Source organism: Diceros bicornis, chromosome 31, assembly GCF_020826845.1.
Source record: "Diceros bicornis minor isolate mBicDic1 chromosome 31, mDicBic1.mat.cur, whole genome shotgun sequence".
In the NCBI taxonomy this organism is placed as follows: Eukaryota; Metazoa; Chordata; class Mammalia; order Perissodactyla; family Rhinocerotidae; genus Diceros; species Diceros bicornis.
The window spans coordinates 42,821,866-42,844,218 of NC_080770.1; positions in this window are offsets into that span (position 1 = coordinate 42,821,866).

Genomic DNA, 22,353 nt, shown 5'->3' on the forward strand with positions numbered 1-22,353 from the left:
CATGACCTTGTTGAGTCAGCTTTCTGCTTCTGATGAAGACCGTGAAGGAGTTGACACATGGCTGGGCAGTAAGTCCTCTCTTGAAATGGGGTCTGGGTGGTACATCTCCTGTCTACTACAGTGGTCTAGTGGCCAGTAAGGATGATGAGTGGATAACAGTATCTGTCTGCACCCACAGACCCACAGTCCCTTAGCTCTTCTTGTTTCATCCTCATCCTTTATACTCTCAGGATTAAATTACCGTAGTTAAGAAAGATATGGAAAGGGAAAGTATAGATGAATTTTACTAATGAATATAGAAGCAATAATTATAAATAAAATATTAAAAAATTAAATATACATATATTTCACTTGTATATGAAATGTAAGTGCTGGAACTATGTGTACGCAATGACTGAATGACTTCTCCAGCATTTCTCCCATATGCATATCTAGGCTCCACAGTCATGAGAAATTCATGTGGCAGCCATATTTGTTGTGGGGGGATTCCTCAAAGAATTAAGTTAACAGCAAGGCTTAAAAACATAAACCAATAAACAGAAACCTAAACGTGGATGACTTTAGTAGAGGCTTGGTAACAGACTTACTGTTAATAGTTTATCATGGCTTTGAATGTCTATGACATGTAGCTCTTTGCAGTTCTGTTGTGCATGTGATTTGAAAAAAACATGCACGGCAGGCAGGTAAGTGAGATAAGCTGATCGCCAGAAACCACTGCTCCATGAGGCAGTAGTAGTGGTCGTAGTGTTTGGAATTGTATTTATTTATTCATACAGAAAATCCTCGCAAACTTCGTTTACGTAAAATGTAACATGGTTTAGAAGTGAAAACCTACTGAGAGTGGATATAGAAGTGAAAAATATTTGATAAGGCCAAAGAGATTCTAAGCCATAAAACAGTAGTCCTGTGGACAAATTATATGTTGTCTTCGTGCTCACACACTGGGGTTATTGAGAAGCCCTCTAGATATGTTCCTCTGTGTCAAAATCTATTCCATTTCTGGCCTACTTGACAAGGAAGGCCATAGGTTTTGAGGCACAGGTTTTTGAGAATAGATTTCTTCAGCCATTCACCAGCTGTATGACCTCGTTCAAACTACGTAGGTTTCTTCAGTTTCAACTTCCTTGTTTGTAAAATAGTTTAGAATATATTTAGAATTGTATGATTATTAAATGAAGTTATAATAATGCTACTCACTTATCCGTATCCACATCACTCCCTCCTCTTCGCCAATCGCTTGCAAAATTGGATTCTTCACTTGATTATACCACAATTATAAATTTATGTATTCTAGTGAAATTTTAAAAAAATGTGTCCAGGGCTATATAACAACTCTTACTCTATTTATTTATCTAAATAGATATTTATTTGATGTGTATTATTTCAATGTCTTCCTAGATACGAATTAGCCTATTCTAGACAAATTTTTTCAAGCTCTTAGATTATTACCACATAATGGAAGAAGAGGAAGAGAAAGATAAGAGTCTTAGGGATAATCAGTAGTATATCAAGTTAGAAAAAATATCTAAAATCCACATCTAAATCCAGTAGAGCTAAAATTATATTTCAAAAGTCTAACAAATGGGAGCCTTTTGAAGTATTATTGAGAAAATTAGTATTTTTAATAACTCAGCTTCATGAAATGCATGATGTTTACATTCTGTTATAATTTTAGATTAGGAGAGCGGCATCAAATAATTCATTGTAATAATCTGAAATTCACTTCCATGTGTAAAATAGGCCTAAAGACAGAATACTGAATCCAGTTTTATTTAAAGAACCAGGAAAATTTATTCAGATATATGTAAGTCTAGGCACCGAGTGCAAAATTACTATAGTCTGTATGGGATAAAAAGCTATAAAATTTTCCTTTTTCCATTAAAGATTAATTTGGAATGTTAATGACTAATACTAAATCTAAATAAAAATTTTCTTTGCACTTATATGTCAGTATATTTCTTCTTTACTTTTGAGTAAGCTGTTACCTGGAGTTATTGCAAAATAAATTACAAATAGACCCCCAGTACTAAAATAATGAGATAGTAATCCAACTTTCTAGATAAATATATAATGCCATTTTCCAATAACAGAAGAGAGCTAAACAGCAATGGACTTGGATATCTTTAGCGATATATGGCACTCAAATCCATTATTAATTTTGTGCCTTACCCAGCACATAGGGGTGTAGCTAAGATTAGAGCTCACTGGATAATTTAAAATTCATAAAGTTTCTTGAGCTTCTCAGAGTAAGGTGCTATATAAATATTAAATAGCAGTAATCATAATGACGAAATTATTATTCCAATCTTCATCTTGCACATGCTGTAAGTAATTCTCAACCACTTTATCACTTGGCTATATGCACATACACACAGTCAGGGAGGTTTTTGGGAGTATGAAATTCCCTTTGAAATCAATGAGAGTTCAGCAATCAATTCAACTCAGCAGGAGGCTTGGGGGTGTGGAAGAAAGAAAAATTGCACCATAACACTGAACAGAATCAAAGCAAATAGAAAACACAGTTCAATGGTTTCAAAGTTAAGAAAAATGAGGTAAGGCTGCTATTTTTAATTAAAAGAAATAAAATTCTAAATATTATTTTATAGGAAAAAAATAAGAGCAAAGAGAATAAATTAAAATTGTAAAGAAAAAATAAAAAAGCCATGCACTTTCTTGTATAAGAAATGAAAACTCTCCATTCTTTTAAATAAGATCTAAATATGTTCATTTGTATTTCTTGCAAGTTCCTAAACCTTATTTTGGATTTGAAAATATCTCTTTTGTATCATAATTTAAAATCCTCTTTGTGCCTGCTAAAATTGGTTGCTGTAATTGTCCTGAAGAGAAGGTAATAGATTGTATTAAAAAAGACAGCCTTCTGCATTACTGAAGACTACATCAGCACCTGTGGCCAAGAAAATTATAAAAATGGATGCCTTCCAAAAAGATGTGATAAAGTGCATTTCCTTATAATTAGAATAGTGGAAACTACAAATATGGTCATTTTTAATATTGAAAACATGGTACAAGTTTCAGGGAAAGGTATCTTTATGAACTGCTATTTATATAGCTTAAAAGCTGTCTCTTCCCTAAATTTCTTCTCAGACTCACACTTAGCCCAGAGATGGAAACCATATTTACGGAAACAATCTTCAGATTCTTTAAGATAAGAGGGCACAAACCAACACCTACAAGTTTGTAGTTTACTCAGCCAGCCTGTAACCATGGAAACAGATGGCCCATTTACACAGAGCCAGCCCTTGCGAATTCACCCCTGCCTCCCCGTCTTGAAAACTGCTAACAATGTAATCTGATTACTTTGTCTAAGAATGTGTTACCATTCAAACAACAACCAATCAAGAAAGTATATTAAAAAGTTCTTGCTACATTAGTGTATAAAAAGGCTTAAAACACGTCTCACACAAAAGTTTAACATAATCCTTTCCACTGAATCTTCTTTTATTGGAGAAAGACACAGATGCTACATCAATAAGGCTCTTTATTCTGTGCCATCTGCCCACATTGTTCCCCACTTATTGTATCCCACACTTTATTGTTCTGTGCATCCTCAAACCTGCAAACTCTGTCATGCACGTGTTCTTTATAATATTGACTTCACATCCTGTTCAGCCTCCGTGGAAATGTGTAGAGAACAATGACTATTGACAATTCTTTGAGAGATGAGATATATCATGAGTCTTTGGTCTTAAACAATGACAATTACCTATTTTTATTTGATATTATTAATATAAATAACCATAAGCATCACATTTGCTACTTTAGTATATCTTACAGCCTAAAATGAAAATCTCACGTATATTATTAATGTTGACTCTAACAGCCCTGTCAGAAACACATCCTCATTACTGTCTGCACAGAGAAAGTTCAAGAGACTTCAAGTATCTTGTCCAAGGTAAAAGTAAATGAATAAACAAAATAAATACAAGTAAAGTTTTTTATGGCAGACTCAGGATTCAAACTTTGATTTTTTGACCCTAAGTCTGTCTTGCACTCTGTACCTACAATTATTCAATTCCCAGGTAACATCCTAAGATAAACTGAACTTTTTTAGTTAACCATATTTACTGAAAAACAAAGTTTCTCTGTACATCTAACTGTCATCATACATCATTTATTCTTCTTATATGGCCCGTGGTGACTATAAATATTTTTATTGTGGCATAGTCTATGTAATCAAATATCAAAGATTAAAAGATTATGCTAAAAAATATTATCAAACTAATAACTTTCCTTTTGTTATTACAAGTCTCGTATTGTGATAAAATATAGATTTAAAAAAAAAACCCTTGACACTTTCTGCCCATGATAACGAAGGCATAGTTGACATACTGGAAAAAATGATTCCTTAATATTTCTACAACACTATAAATTGAGTGCTTTTATTTTCACTATCTTAAAGGTTAAAAACATAGAAAGATAAATGAAGAATAATGTACTTGTTTCAGTTTTTATTGGAGGAGATTAAAAATTAAATTGTATCCTATTCATATTTTGTTGTTTATAATGAAGATAGAGTTCAGGAAAGTATTGCCTGTGGCATTTAAACAAATACAGTAAAATAAAATCCCTTTAGTATACCCTCTACTACTATAAATTTCTATATGCAGTGAATCAAAATTCTTTATTATCTTCGCATATTTCTTATAAAATTTATCACATTTTATGTTTCTCATCTGTTTCTATGTAACTCCTGAAAGGTAGAGACTATAAGTTATTCAGGATGTATACACAATTTCAACAAAGGACATGGCACTTACTTGACATTCAGTGGAAAAATTTATGAATAATGTAACTGAGTAATATATCATAGGTGTTAGCCAGGGCCAAAGACACCCATGAAGTTGGGATTACTCTGAAGTCTGTAATAGATTATATACACACATATATTATATGTATATAGATTATATATGCATATACATGCACATATATATGTTTAACATGAGGAAAGACATCTTTTCCCTTGATATCATTTAAATAAATTCATTTTTTTGGAATAGCATTTTTCAGACTTTTTTCTATAAAAGTGAAAGTTTAGAAATTCAAAGCATTTCAGAAATCTTAAGGTATAGCATTGCAAGTTACTTATAACTCTGATTTATATCGAGCCAGTGGTAAACTGATCCCACACGTGAAATGAGTCAAACTCTTTCAAAACATTAAAGGTGTATTGAAGGAAAGGGAAACTAGTAAACAGTTCATGCTGCTCTACGAGATTTAATATTTCACAGGGGAAATTTCTTCCTCCAAGAGAGCGGCTTACTTGTCAAGGCTCGCTGTGTTATCAGATCTATTTGGATTGGACCTAAGCCTAGAAACATGGGTTAAGAACTTACGTTTACAGAAACTGCATCATACGCCTCCTGTATAACCAGACCCCTTTACAGAGGCTCTCAAAAAAAAAGAAAAAAAAAAACCTACTCTTACTGCCAACGATGTAAAACCAAAATAGATGTTTACAAACATATTAAATCATTTGAAGCATTTTAATTAATTAAAAAGAAATCAGAACATTTTTATGATTATTTATGTTTTAATATCATATTAGTTTTCTACCGCTGTGTAACAAAGTACCACAAACACAGCACTTTAAAAACCATTCCTACTACCAGAGGGGAAGGGGGGAGGGAGGAGGGTGAAAGGGATAATTCGGTACATGTGTGTGGTGATGGGTTGTAATTAGTATTTTGGTGGTGAACATGATGTAATCTATGCAGAAATAGAAGTATAATGATGTACACCTGAAATTTTTACAATGTTATAAACCAATGTTACTGCAATAAACAAAAAATTAAGAAAAAAAAAAAAACATTCCTTATTTCCCTGTTTAAGTTAGAAGTGTAGGTGGGCTTCACTGGGTTTACTGCTTTCGGTCTCACAAGGCTGAAATCAAGCTGTCAGCTGGGGTAGCTCTTCTCTACAAACTCGGGGAAGAATCCACTGCAAGGATCATTTAGGTTGTTGGTGGATCTAGTTCCACGTGGCTGTAGGACTGAGATCGCAGTGTCCTTGGTGGCTGTCAACCAGGTGGCTCTCAGCTTTTAGAGAGTGCACCTCGGTCCTTGGATTTGCTCGTCCCTCTTCAAAGCCAGCAATGGAGCAATGACTCTTTCTCTATGCTTTGACTCTCTCTCTTGCAAGTGGGAAAACTTCTCTGCTTTTAAAGGGCTTGTGTGATTAAATTAGGACCGACAGAAAAATTTACCTTTTCCCATATAACGTGACATAATCATGGAAGTAACACCATAGAGTGAAGGTCATGGGAGCCATTTAAAAATTAGGCTTACCACAAATATGTATTAAAATCTTAGTAGTTAAAAGAGCAAGCAATTAAAAAAATTACTATACTAATGTTGAATCTAGAGAATAATAGATTTAGTTTAAAAATGAAACCCAATGAAGGCTGAAAGCTATTAATAACAATTTTAATTGTGTAAAATTTCAACATAACGACGACATACATAAAACAGAAATAGTAATGGTTTTATATTAAAAGTATTTAGGCTATTAATCTGTATAGCTAATAACCTAATAAGTAAACCATCTAAATTTTAATTTATAAGATAAAAAATAATATGGATAAAAAGAAAGGTAAAAATGGTTTCATCACATGAATTTTAAAAATTCTTTGAAAGTGTCAATTATATTTAACAGTAATCATGTTACAATAAATTAGCATTGAGGTATAATTTAAATGTTAGAAAATCTGATTATATTTTAACTTCCTTCAAAAGGTGTTGGAGTCAGTCTTTTTCACCCATTTGCCTCTTAGCATCCTCAAAATAAATCAATAAAATTAAAAAGTACATGAAAAGAAAACTTCATCTTTAATTTAATTATGCAATAGACACTATCTGCAATTAAAATAGTATTATTATCTATAAAACAGAATGGAGTATGGCCCAAATCAAGGAAAACACCAGTTATTATGTATATCAGCCAAGATGTCTAACGAGATGCATTATTCTCATGTATTATGACCTACAAATAATTCACGTAATCCTTTAAAACTCCAACAACATTTCCCTGAAGCCATGTGGCAAACACTACTGACAAGCCAATGGCAAAGTCAAAGATTCCCATCGAATCTTAAAGATTTCCTTAGGAAACATGGAGCAAAAAGTGATAAAACTCAAACATGCGATCCTTTTCCTTTTCTGTGACTCTGTCTTCAACCAACAGAAATGGCAAGAACTTGAAGAGTAAAAAAGAGAGGAGAAGGCACAGTCACCGTGTAGCTGTGGACCAGCGTCAGTTCAGCAGAGATAATTAAACACAAGATCGATAGCTCAAAATGCTGTGGTTGTACTACAGTCAAGAGAAACCTCTGCTAGACGCTCTTCCTCCAAATTTTTTTGATTATTCGTGTCATTCAAGTCTCTGCTGACATATAACCCGCTCAAGACTGCCTTGCCTGACCAACTTATCAAAAAATACCCCTCACAAACACATATACATACCTAATACCTTTTATTACCTTAACTGCTGTATTCACATAGCATTAATTATTCCTAAAATCATGTTTACTATCTTTTCTTCTAGAATATAAGTTCCAATAGAGGAAGAAGGAATTTTTTCTACATTTTTTTACTGCTTTATCCCTAGCATTTAGAATAATGCCTAGTATATATTGGGCATTCACTATATACTTAATGAGTGAATGAATGACAAATATTAAAACAATTTTAAATACATACTTGAAAGAGAAATGTCAAATTCATGATAGTTTCTTCTGGGGAAAGATTAGATAGATAGATAGATAGATAGATAGATAGATAGATAGATAGATAGATAGATAGACAGACAGACAGACTGATTGATAGACAGATAGATGACAGATAGGCAATTACAGATAAAGAGAGAAAGAGAGAGAGAGAAGCCTAGAAACAGAGTGAGACAGAGAGACAGACATAGTGAATATGTTCTCACAGGCTATGCTTTGCCTTTTTACTTTCTTATGGGAGGGGTCCAAAGAGGACTATAACTTTGGGGCAAGCTTATATTTCTTTATCAAAAATTTGAGGCTAGGGGCCAGCCCAGTGGCGCAAGCGCTTAAGTGCGCCAGCTATGCTGCAGTGGCCCAGGGTTCGCCAGTTCGGATCCCGGGTATGCACCGACGCACCACTTGTCAAGCCATGCTGTGGCGGCTTCCCGTATAAAGTGGAGAAAGATAGGCATGGATGTTAGCCCAGGGCCAGTCTTCCTCAGCAAAATGAGGAGGATTGGCAGATGTTAGCTCAGGGCCGATCTTCCTCACAAAAAAAAAAGAAAAAAAAATTGAGGCTAGGGGGCCTGTCCGGTGGCATAGTGGTTAAGTTCGCTCGCTCCAATTTAGTGGCCCCGGGTTTGCAGGTTTAGATCCCAGGTGTGGACCTACACACCGCTTATCAAGCCATGCTGTGGTGGCGTCCCATATAAAGTAGAGGAAGATGGACACGGATGTTAGCCCAGGGCCAGTCTTCCTCAGCAAAAAGAGGAGGATTGGCGTGGATGTTACCTCAGGGCTGATCTTCCTCACAAATAAAAATAAACATAAATAGACAATACAATTCAAAAAGGGGCAGAGTATTTACATAAACATTTCTCAAAAGAAGATACACAAATGGTCAACAACCACATGAAAAGATGTTTAACACCATTATTCACTCAGAAAATGCAAATCAAACCAAAATGAAATACTACTTCACGCCCACTATAAATGGCTATAATTTAAACACCAGACAACGACAAGTGTTGACAGGGATGTGGAGATGCAGGAGCTCTCATATGTTGCTGATGGGAATGTAAAATGCTGCAGCTGATTTGTAAAACAGTTTGGAAGGTTTCCTTCCTTCCTTTAAGGAAAGAAGTTTCCTTCCTTAAAATGTTAAGCATACGCGTTTGACAAAATGTTACCTTATAACCTAGCAATTACATTTCTAGCAAAACAAAAAAATGAAATTATACATCCATACAGAAACTTGTACATAAACGTTCATAGCAGCCTTCAAAGTAGCATAAAACGTGGAAACAATCCAAATGTCTATCAACTTAATGAATAAACAAATGCATGGAATATTATCTGGGAATGAAAGGGAATGAAGTGATGATATGTACTACAATGTGGAAGAAACTCAAAGGCACGCTAAGTGAAAGAAGCCAGACACAAAAAAGCACATACCGTGTGATTCCATTTATATGAAATGTCCAAAATAGGCAATACCAGCGAGACAGAAATTAGAGTAATGTTTGCCCAGCAGAAGGTAGTGGTGGGGGGGAAAAAAAAGGAAACTAACTGGAGGGGTATAAAGCTTCTGTTTTGAAAGGCAAAAAGGTTCTCAAGTTAGGTTGATTAATTGGCAACGATTGCATAACTATGTGAATGAATTACCAAATAAACATGGAATTGTATACTTTAAATGACTGAATTTAAATGAGTTAATTGTATTGTATATGAATTATATCTCCATGAAGCAGTTGAAAAATATGAGTAAGATCAACTTATGTATTTATTAGAAGGAAAAAGGGATGTCAGACTGAATCAAGAAACAATATCTATTTTTTATGCAGTAATTAAATTAAAACTGCATCTTGAAGAAAATAGCTCGGAAATGTTGCAAGTAGCAGGTTACACAAATACACATCAGAGAAAAACAAAAAGAAGAGTTCATGATATCAATACCATATAAAGTTGAACTCAATGCAGAAAGCACTAAGAAAACAAGGAGTTCTCTCTCATATGAAATGTTTCAAATCTATAAAAAATCATGTAGTATAATATGAGGAAGAGCTATGTGCCCTCCACCTAACGTTTGCAAATTTTAACTTTATGCCATATTTGCTTCAACTTTTTTAATTTCTTTCATTGTTCTGTATGAAACTCCATGTGTTGTCCCTCATCCTATCTGCCTCCTTCCTTTAATTTTGTTTTTTTACTTAATTATTTTATGGAGGTCATATTGGCTTATAACACTGTATAATTTCAGGTGTACATTATTATGTATCGGTTTCTGTCTAGACTGCAGCGTGCTCACCACCAATAGTCTAATTTGTATCCCTCACCGTACATGTGTGCCCCTTTACTCCTTTCATCCTCCCCTCCTCTTTCCCTCTGGTAACCACTGATCTGTTCTCCTTATCTGTGTGTTTGTTTATCTTCCACATGAGGGAAATCATACGGTGTCGTGCCCTGTCTAGCTTATTTCACTTAGCACAACACCTTTAAGGTCCACCCGCGTTGTTGCAAATGGCACAATTTTCTCTTTTTTATGGCTGAGTAGTATTCCTTTGTGTGTGTGTGTGTGTGTGTGTGTATATATATATAGCAAATCTTCTTTATCCACTCATTCATGGATGGGCACTTGAGTTGCTTCCATGTCTTGGCTATTATGAATAATGCTGCAATGAACATAGGGATGTACACACAGATCTCTTTGAATTGTTTGTTTCATGTTCTTTGGATAAATACCCAGAAGTGAGCTAGCAGGATTCCACTAGTATTTCTATTTTTAATTTTTTGATAAATCTCCATACTGTTTTCCACAGCGGCTACACCAGTTTGCATTCCCACCAGCAGTGTATGAGGGTTCCCATTTCTCCACATCCTCTCCAACACTCGTTATTTCTTGTCTTGGTAATTATAGCCATTCTGACAGGTGTGAGGTAGTATCTCATTGGAGTTTTGATTTACATTTCCTTAATAATTGGTGATGTTGAACATCTTTTCATGTGTCTGTTGGCCAACCATATATCTTCTTTGGAAAAATGTCTGTTCATATTCTTTGCCCATTTTTTGATTGGACTGTTTTTTTGTTGTTGAGTTGTGTAAGTTCTTTATATATTTTGGAAATTAACCCTTTGTTGGATATATGATTTGCAGACATTTTCTCCCAGTTGGTGGGTTGTCTTTCATTTTTTTCATGGTTTCCTTTGCCTTGCAAAAGTTTTTTAGTCTGATGTAGTCCGATTTGTTTATTTTTTCTTTTGTTTCCCTTGCCTGAGTAGACATGGTATTTGAAAAAATACCACTAAGGCCAATATCAAAGAGTGGACTGCCTATATTTTCTTCTAGAAGTTTTATTGTTTCAGGTCTTACATTCAAGTCTTTAATCCATTTTCAGTTAATTTTTGTGTATGGTGTAAGATAATGGTCTACCTTCTTTCTTTTGCTTTTCTACATACTTTCTCTCTAGAGAAAACCTCATGCAAGGTCATATTGCAACAGTGTTCATAGCCACATTGTTCATAAAAAGAAAAAATAGTAAACAATATAAATTTCTATCAATGTGTATGTTGAGGAATATTCTTGCAACTCAGTATGTTATGGAAATTACAAATGAATGAAATGGGGCTGGCCCCGTTCATTAACCATTAAGCCGTAGTGGTTAAGTGCCCACGCTCCGCTGCTGGCAGCCCAGGTTCGATCTCGGGTGTGCACTGATGCACCACTTGTCAGGCCATGCTGTGGCAGAGTCCCATATAAAGTAGAGGAAGATGAGCACAGATGTTAGCCCAGGGCCAGTCTTCCTCAGCAAAAAGAGGAGGATTGGCATGGATGTTAGCTCAGGGCTGATCTTCCTCACACACACACACAAAAAAATGAATGACGTAAGGCTACATTTATCCTCTTAAAAAAATATATATATATTATTAAATGAAAAGAAAAACCAAGTTAGGATGTTATTTATGAAATGTTCATATATATAATGTTTGAAAATCCATAAATATGTAATAAAGTATTAAAAACAAGTTAAGGAATAATAAAAAATGAAGTTGTGTGATACCTTTTGATACTCAGAATACTTAAATTTTAATGAAGTCAATGCATCAGTTGGTTCCTTTACGGATTGAGCTTTTTTGCCTTCTTGAAATTATCCTTGCCAACCACCAGATAGTAAATATGACAGCCAATATTTTCTTCTGAAAGTTTTTAAAGGTTTGCTTTTTGCGTTAAGGTTTTTTAATCCTAGCTAGAATTGATCTTTGTGCCTGGTGTAATTAAAATCTAAATTAATTTTTTTCTATAAGCTTAGTCAATTGTCCCAGAACCATTTGCTGTATTCTTTCTCCACTGATGTGCATGCTCCATCTGTCATGGATCAGGGCTCCATATACTCATAGCCTGTTTTGGAGCTCTCTATTTTGTTACATGGCTCTATTTTTATTTATCTCTACCCTAATACTACTCTGTCTTTATTGTCCTAGATTTATAGTAAGTTTATATAGGATAAGGAAAGTTTCTCCAACTTTTTCAAAAATGTCTTGGCTCTTCTTGGCACTTAGATCTTATGTATAAATATCAAGATTAGCTTCTGAAAGTTTTGTGAATCTTATGATCCCTAAAATGGCATATCCTTCGTTTATTCAGATTTTCTTTTATACCTTTAAATATCTTTCTATAATTTTCTCCATATACACATTGCCATTTTTTGTTAAGTTTATTCCTAGATGCTTATTCATACCTTACTTGGGAATATGTAAATCTTTTTATCAAAATACCAGGCAAACAGTACATACTCAAAAACTGTTAACTGCTATTATTAATGTGTTTTTTATTATATTCTCTATTAGTTTTTCTTGTTGTATAGGGATGCTTTTGAGCCTTTGCATGTTGATTTTTTATGTAAGAAAACTTGCTTCACTTTCTTATTAGTTCCAATGCTCTTTCTGGGGATTTTCTTGGATTTGCTTCTGGTTTAACATATTTTATCACTTTATGGATATACTCTTCAATTTCTAGTTTCCTAAGAGATATATCTTCAGTAAATGTTAAATCATTCAAATGTTTTTCCTGTATATTTTTCTTTAATGTACAGTCACAAGTCACTTAACAATGGGATGCATTCTGAGAAATGTGTCCTCAGGCAATTTCATCGTTGTGTGAACATCATAGAGTGTCCTCACACAAACCTAGATGGTACAGCCTACTACACACCTAGACCATATGGTACTATTATAATGGGACTACCATTGTATATGTGGTCCATCATGGACCGAAACGTCATTATGCCACACGTAACTGTACTAGTATTATTCCATCTCTAGTTGGGTTTCCCACGATGCAGATTCTGAGATAGAAATTAACATGTAGGAAGATGATCAGGAATCAAGACTTGGGATCATCATCTATGGAAGGAAAGGGAAAGAGGCAGGATGGGGCAGAGCGAGAAGTTAGTCTGTAATGAAATCTCAAGGGAAACATCAGCCAACACTACAAGAGGCTCCACAGCTGAGGTGGGATGGTATGTCAGACTTTTCTTAAATTGGCGGGAGGGGGCCATGGCCTTAACTTCCTTCGTGGACCAGTCATTTAATGCAAATTGTTTAGGAAAAGGAGCTTAACCTCGGACAAGGTGACTCTCTTCATCCACTCATTTCTTGGAAATGACCAGTAGCTGAGGGCTATCTGCTAGGAAATAGCATTCCCAGGCATAGGAAAATAGTCCTCAAGTCCAAAAAGAGTATCTAGTGGTACATCACACTATCAACTAAATATACACTGCGATAATAGATTTTGTGGTGTTGAACTTCCTTGGATTACTGGAATAAACCATATTTGATCATAATATGATTTTTTAAACGTATACACTGATAAATTCAGTTTGCCAATATTTTATACTTTTTTATAAGCACTGCTGAGTTTTATTTGCTAATATTTTATTTCATATCTTTAGTCTTATGTTCATTAGTGATATTGGTCTATTTTTTTATTAATTTATTCATGGAATATTTATTGAGGGATTACTATGTAACATACACTGTTGGAGTGTTTAGGATATAATTTTTGAGAGCATAATTTTTTATTCTCTTTTCATAGAAGCTAGGTATTAATTCGATTTGTTCAACAGCCACAACATACTTAAAGTCTCTATCAAAATATTATAGAAAATTGTTTTTATCCAGGAAAAATTATTTTTTCTTTTTTTTTTTTTTTTGTGAGGAAGATCAGCCCTGAGCTAACATCTGCTGCCAATCTTCCTCTTTTTGCTGAGGAATATTAGCCCTGAGCTAACACCCATGCCCATTTTCTTCTATTTTGTATGTGGGACGCTGCCACACCATGGCTTGAGGAGCAGTGCATAGGTCCGCACTCCGGATCCAAATCAGTGAACCCCAACCCGCTGAAGGGGAGCACATAAACTTACCCACTACACCACTGGGCAGGCCCCTTGTTTTGTCTTCTTAGCATGATATTAAATGCACTTTAAAATTTTATTCTCAGGTTCACATTTGGTGGAAGATTTCTGTTGTTATTACTAATACCGCACATGCTCTCCCTCTCCCTCTTCCCCACTCTCTTTCTCCCTGTGCATCACCCCACTTTGGCTCTTTTAAAGATGCCTGTAGCTGGCCCTATCTGTCAAGAATATGGGTCTACTCCCAGTGTGTTAAGGGACATGGCAGAGTCAGTCAAGGTACTTTGACTGGGCTCTCGGAAATCAATTTACAAACTTGGAGGCAGTTTTCTCCGGCCACATCTTGTGAGCAGGTGCCACATCTTAATCTCTATTTTCAACCAATGAAATATTTTATTTGAAAATCATTTCTAATGCACTTTACTGATAGGAGCTAAACTTCTGGCTTCCACTGCGCATCTACTAACCCAGAGGCCAGCAGGCCCACAAAATCAGCTCTTCACCATGGTGCACATTCTGCTCCGTGGAGATACGTGCCTTATATTTGAGCATAGCTATAACTCTGTATTTGTTTTTATTATGTTATCTTCCATTAACATTTAAATTTAAGCACTAACTCACTTTACCACCTTGTCCTAAAATATCTGGGAGGCATGTTAAAAGATAAATAGGGGCCGGCCTGGTTGCATAGTGGTTAAGTTCATGCGCTCTACTTCTGCAGCCTGGGGTTTGCCAGTTTGGATCCCGGGTTTGTTGTGTTTGGACCTACACGACACTCGCCATGTTGTGGTGGCATCCCACATACAAAATTTGGGGAAGATTGGCACAGATGTTAGCTCAGGGCCAATCTTCCTCACCAAAAAGTAAAAATGATAAATAATGTAGTACTGCCTTGATCTTCAGTGAAACAAATAATAGTATCTATATTATTTATATAGATTATTATCTGTATTATTATCTAATATATTATCTATATACTTATATAGATTATATATAATATTCTATATTATATATCTATAATAGTATCTATATAATAGTATCTATAAGCAGACATAAAATTATTTAGATAGAGAAAGGAAGAATACATAGGAATCTAATAAATCAAATAGTAGGTGGATCTAACAGCTATTTCTCCCTCTCTGCAGTTTGGGAATGCAACTCCTTTTCATAAACACATGGAACAATTAGATAAATGTTTTAGGCACTGTTAAATCGTACCTTATTTAAGCCTCAAAACAACCCTATGATGTACATGCCATTATTCTATCATTTTAGAGATAAAGAAACCAAAACACAGAGAAGTTAAGTAATATCTTTAAAAGACACACAATTGGTAAGTGGTAAAGCAAGGATTCAAACCTAGGTATCTAACTTCAGAACCAAACTCTTCATTATGAGACACATGAGGAAAAGCAGCTGGAGATGCCCAATCAGCAAATCACCATGTTCTACAAATGAAGACATAAGAGTTATATTACTGATGATAATTACACTGTTGGAACAAATCAGGTTACTCAAGCTGGCGGATAGCAAGAGAAGGAACTGAAGTCAGGATTTGGAGAACAGCAAGTTTAAGTAGAGGTTAGAGACCAAGAAGCCAGCGCAGGAGATAAAGAATCAACCCAGAAGTAGGAGGAGACCAAGAGACGTGTCTTCCAATAATCCAAGGTATTCTGCATATAATACAAAATTTTTTTTAAATTTTTTGTTTATTGCAGTAACATTGGTTTATAACATTGTATAAATTTCAGGTGTACATCTTTATACTTCTATTGCTGCATAGATTACATCATGTTCACCACCCAAATACTAATTACAACCCATCACCACACACTTGTGCTGAATTATCCCTTTCGCCCTCCTCCCTCCCCCCTTCCCCTCTGGTAACCACCAATCCAATCTCTGTCTCTGTGTGTTTGTTTATTGTTGTTATTATCTACTACTTAATGAAGGAAATCATACGGTATTTGACCTTCTCCCTCTGACTTATTTCACTTTGCATTATACCCTCAATGTCCATCTATGTTGTCACAAATGGCTGGATTTCATCGTTTCTTATGGCTGAGTAGTATTCCATTGTGTTTGTTTTGGGTTAGGGTTATATGTTATGTCTAAAATTCTCTGTTAGACTAAACAGAGATGATTTCCATAATAAAATTCTACAAAAATAAAGTGCGAATCGAATAGACCACATGATTCTAGCAAAGTTTAGAAAGTAGTATTTTTCCAGTATCATTTAGAATTAATTAAATTGGCTCAGATTTCACTTCACAAAAAAATTCAAATGAGTTAAATATCTTGAGATGAAAAGTACATTCATAGAAAAAAGACCTTATCCTAATTTTCCTGGTACGTCATGACCCATACATTCAGCTTTTAGTAAATTATAATATATTAGAACAAGATTTAATCACAACCTTTACTGATCTGGATCAGCATTTAGTTTAGATTCTTAGAGTGATACTGTTTATATTATTTGAAAAAACATATTCGAATTAGATTCTCAAACACTATTTGTGCTAATTCTTTTTAATACACTGATTGTAGACAGAGATACAGAGCTTTCTCAGCCTCACCCTCACATAGCACAGTATGACTTTCCTGCAGAGCACTCATCAGCATTTATGATTAAACCACTACATTTGGTGATGAATTGATAGATCCTTGGCTTCCACATTAATCAGTCAACTCCAGGAGAGCAAGGTCTGCCTCCGTTTTCACTCACCTTTGTAATCCTAGGCATATCACAACGTCTGCATCATAGGAAGAACTCAATCACTATTTTTGAATAAATAAATCATTATGGATAGAGAACTTTCAATGTTGTATTTCAAAGCTGCTTGGGGAAAAATGCGGCTGCTGTTGAACGATGCATCTTTTTCTCCCTCTTGCCATAGTTAACTTAGACGACGCCCAAAATAAAATTCAAAAAAACAAATATCAGACATACTTTTATGAAGGAAAATTCCTAAGATGTCTACAGAATGCTAAAACAACTAAGTGAAAATCAAAAAGTGCATTTATCTGGTTACTCAAATAATCAATCTAATTTTTAGCAATTGACTTGAGTAAATCATTCAAACAGCTGAACTAATCATTTTGACATATCATCTCAGCCTTGAAAAGGAATCTTTAATAGAACTTCTGAACTTACTGCTGATTCCCAAGTAAAGTTAGTGATTTATACACAGAAATAAATTAAACATCTTCTTTGATTCCCTTGCAAACCTGCTGGTTCTCCTCTTCCCCGGCTCAGTTAAAAACTTCCTCCTCTTTCCAGTCATTCAAGCTGGAATCCAAAAATATTCTCCTTCATTCCCCACATATAATTAGTTACCAAATCCTCTCAGTCACACCTTTCCAAAGTCTCTCTCCTGTGTCAATTTATTCTTATTCCCACTACCCTAGTTCACAGCATCATCTCTTCTCACCTAGACAATTCAATAGCTTGCCCCTATTCCTAATTCTAGAGAAAAGATTACTTGGGTTAAAAATTCAGAAATCTGGGTTCTATCATTTCCTGTGCTATCAATTGATATGAGCCTCTTTTATCATGTATTAAATACGGGGATTGTGTTCTCTGAAAATTCCCCTAAAGTCATGTAATTTTTCCCCAGCTAAATCCTCCCTTCACATTTCCTCCAATTACATTCTCAGAACATAGATCAAACATCAACTTCCTACTGAAATCCTTCCACAGGGACTCAATGTTGATAGAAAACGGTTCAAATTACTTAGAATGGAATTCAACTCTACCCAGCATCTGAACCCAACTCACTTTCCCGTCGTTTTCTGCCACATTTACCTTCTAAATTGATGCAATCCAGAAATTCCTGATTTGTTGGTTTCCTAAATTTGCCCTATACATTCTTACTTCCATATGTTAACCCCTCTGAGAAATCCTCCTGGATAATACCATCTGTCAGTATCTTTCCCATCCTTCAAGAGCCATGCCAAATGCCATTTCCTCCAGCATTCCTGATTCCTGGCCACACTTAGACTCTCCCTCCCCTTTGTATCCATCAAGATTTGTTTAGACATTTATTTACTTCTCTTCTCATTTTGTTTAGTCTTATCAACCAAATTTTTAGTTTAGACAAGATCTAATTATTTCCTATTTCTCACAACACTTACTGCTTTACAATGAAAATAATCAATGGAAAAATACTTATAAATATTTCAACTCCTAATCTATTTCCCTCCTCCTCCTTTTTCTCTATTTTTTCATTCCCTATTACCTCTAATTTTAAATTAAAAAATACTTTTTCTTTCTAAAATGAAAGTTATTTGTGTAGTGCTTGCTTAAATATATTATTTCCTCAGTATACTGTGCATGCAAAAAAAGTGCTAAAATCACATAGGCTAAGATCATTGATGAATTTTTAATGAATTAGTGAGATTCTTTTGTGTTATTGTAAATTATAATAATAGCTCAATAGTTTTCACAGATATATATTTGCGAAAATCTACTCTTTGATTTTTTTTGGTGAGGAAGTTTTGCCCTGAGCTAACATCCATGCCAATACTCCTCTATTTTGGATGTGGGTCACCACCACAGCATGGCTGATGAGTGGAGCAGGTCCACAACAGGGATCCAAACCCATGAACTCATGAACCTGGACCACTTAAGCAGAGCATGCGGAACTTGAGCCACTCGGCCACAGGGCAGGCCCCGCCAAAATCTTCTCTTGATGAATACTTGGATAGTTTCTAGTTGAGAGACATTATGAACAACGCTGTTATGTGCCTTCTTGTATATATATTTTGCAGCATTCATTTCTCTTTGGGAAATATCTAGGAGTAGAACTGCTGGATGATAAGGCAAGTTGGTGCTAAACTTTAGTAAATACCGTCAGATAGTTTTACAAAGTGGTTATACCAATTTATAGTCCTTTCATGTAAACAGCATATATTGAAATTTTATTACCTTTACTCAAGCTGAAACTTTTTTCTTGTCAATACAATGGTTTAAGCATTTACATTTTTAACAGAATTTTTAATGTTTGACATATATAGTTTTGTTATGCATGCACACATACATATTTATCTGCTGTAATTATACATTCCACATTATGGTGGTGTTAATTTTATTACTGGTTACTTTTAAGAAGTTTTAAAAACATCATTGAGGCCACGCGTATTAACACAACTTAGATTAACCTGAAGACCACCTATGTCAACATGATTTAGTCATTTGTTCCAAAAAAACGTGGTCTATGAATGATAAGGCTGAAACCACTATACAACTTCACTATTTCATTCAGGAAATTCTCATGATCAATTTATCAGACATAATCTGCTCCCTTGGGTAACATTTTGGTTATCAGTCAAGACTCAGTTCAAGACCCCCATTTTGTTGTGTCCACCAAACTTAAACTAATCCGTCATGAATTCAGCCCTGTCTCCATCAGATACCCACTTGGAAAGACCTGCCTTAAATCATTTGATCCTAGGTTCAAAGTCTATAAAACCCCACTTTAGTTTTCCCTTTTTGAGACAGTAAGAAGACTTTGTGGTAGTCTCCCTTACTAGAGGGAAATAATAAATTTCTAAATTTATTAGAACGTTCTAATAAATTTAACTTCATAACAAGTCTAGAGATAGTTTGGAACATTGAATAGCATTAGACTCAAAATAAAGTGCCTCTTTTTTATAATAAGCAGTTTAACACCCCTTAATTCTCCCCTGCCCATTCCCACATTACAACATTTACTAACGTAACACGATTTACACCAAGGTTATTGCGATTAATTTTACACCTCATAAATTCTCTTGAACAATGATTTAGGCTTAATTTGTACTAGTTGTCACATTTTTATACCTGACTTCTCCAATTATGAGCAATTAATTTGGAATTATTTTATAATTAGTTGGAATATTACTAAAATATATACTGAAAACTTTTAAACACTTTTCAAAGTAATCTGTAAGTGCATCTTTTGTATATTTGAATACTTGTTCTATTTCTAAGGAAATTTATTTGGATAAAAATTATCTCAAGTCTCCATAAACATCCTCCCATAACATCTCATATTTAGAGTTACAGAGAATTTGGAGGCTAGACTACTTCTTTTACAGATAATCTGTTTTCCTTTTTCTTTGTTTCCTCTGTGTTGTAGATTTTCTTTTTCCTCATGTGCCTAGTGGACTTTTTTCTAAAATAGAGGTTTCTTTTTTAAAAAGTTTTTCCTGAAGTGGTAGTTTTCCTGGAGGCTGTTTCATTTGGTATATGTTGGTAATTATTTTTCTGAAGAAACATGTCTCCAACAATAATTTAATGTCTTCAACAATAATTTAATCTAATTATCTTGTTTTTTTCTCCTGCTGAAACACCTATAATTCCATTGTCTGTCATTCCTTTTTATTTTTCTTTCCCTGCTATGAATCAAAGTGTCTCAAGTCGATCTTCCATATCATTAAATTGATTCTCTTCTTCCAGAATCCTGTTTGTTAATTTTTCTGATGAAAATTTAATTCAGACATTGCATATTTTGTTTCCTTGATTACTTCTTTATGTTTTCCTTCTCTGTTTTAATCTTATCCCATTCAGTCTTGATGGTTTTCTATATCAAGGATGTCAAAGTGTTTTCTGAAGTAATTTTATGGTTTCTGTAATAATCGCTCATTTTCAGAGGTACGGTCTTTTTCTGAGTCTTCATTTGATATTTTCGCTCCTTTGATCTGCAGCGCTTTTACCCTTCTCATCATTAAACTTTGTAGGAGTTATCCAGAGTTGGTGCTTACCAAGGGATTTGGTGTTGGGTTGCTTTGGCACAGCTTACTGTTTGGGTGCTAGCTAAATCCTCGTTGTGGAGTCAGGGTTGGAGAGCAGGTTGATATACACAAGTCCCAGTCTATTACACAATTTCCAGCAAATGTTCTGCTTAAAGCAGGGCTTCTTTATGTTTTTGTGCCATGGAAAGATTTGCCAGAACACTGAACCACAGAGAAACCTTAAAAAGGCAAACAGAATTCCAAGAAAGAAATTATGCTGAAACACAGATAGCAATCTACTTTAAAATAAAATATACATTATATACCAATATATATGTGCTTCTTTATTAATCATTAATATCAAGATCTAGTGAAAGGTCTCATAACTACCATAAATCCAAAGTATCAATGAGCATAAAAGATATTTTGAGACACCTAAAGTTACTTAAATATGTTATCAAACTATTAATGATCTCTCTTGGGGAGAAAGTCACGAATCCTGCTAGTATAACTGTGGTTTATTGCCTACATTTGTACTTGAAAGGAATGCTACATTTCAGTTACAGACTAATGAAAATAAAGATTTCTTTTTTCCCATCCAATTTCATGGAGCCCCTGAATTTGGACCCCAGGTTAGGACACTTGCTCTAGTGTTATTCTATTGGATGTAAGTGGAATAACCTATTTCCTTGCCTGACATCTTAAAACTCTAAATTAAAGAATTCCATGAATAAATATGAGACATAGAAATACAGTTTTCAAGACATCTCCAGTTTTGCCCTTATCCATCATAGCTTAGTTGGGGGGATTTGGGGTCCTAGAAGTCATAAGAGGAAAAGGATCGCAGTCTGCTGTTTTTAAAAAGCCACACCTTCAAAGAAGATGAATAGCGCTCGGTTTTCTGCTTGATACTGATCCTGTGTCTCCAAGAACAGTTAGAAGATAATGGTTAAAGAACAGAATACACTTCTACTGTGCATCAGGTGATGCGGCTGCTGCCGGATTTCTTGAAGTGTATCATATTTTAGTTACCTATCAAAGAATTCTACCATCAGATCCCTCAGTCTTTTTTCTGCGTAACAATCTTGAAGTTTTTGGAGGTAATAACTACATGACAGTTGCTATCCAGATGCCAAATTAAAATACAGGTATATAACACTATTTTAATTTTACACAGATAGCATAAACATAACTAAAACATAATTTTCAAGATATAGCTTGGTCTTTTGGAACACCATTCCAAATCTATGTTATAATATTGCTTCACAGGATAAATTAAATAATTTCCATGAATAAAATGGATCAGAACTATCCTTGAGTATAGAATCCCAGGAACAACTTTTCTCCTGAGAGGTTCAACTTTGTGTTTGTTGGGTTTACCTGAGGTCAAAATACACATTTGTGAACTTGAATTTTCTTTTAAGACATACACATGCACACACACACACACACGCAAACTATAAGTATTGTACTAAACTAATCCACACATTTAAAAATTCTACTTTAT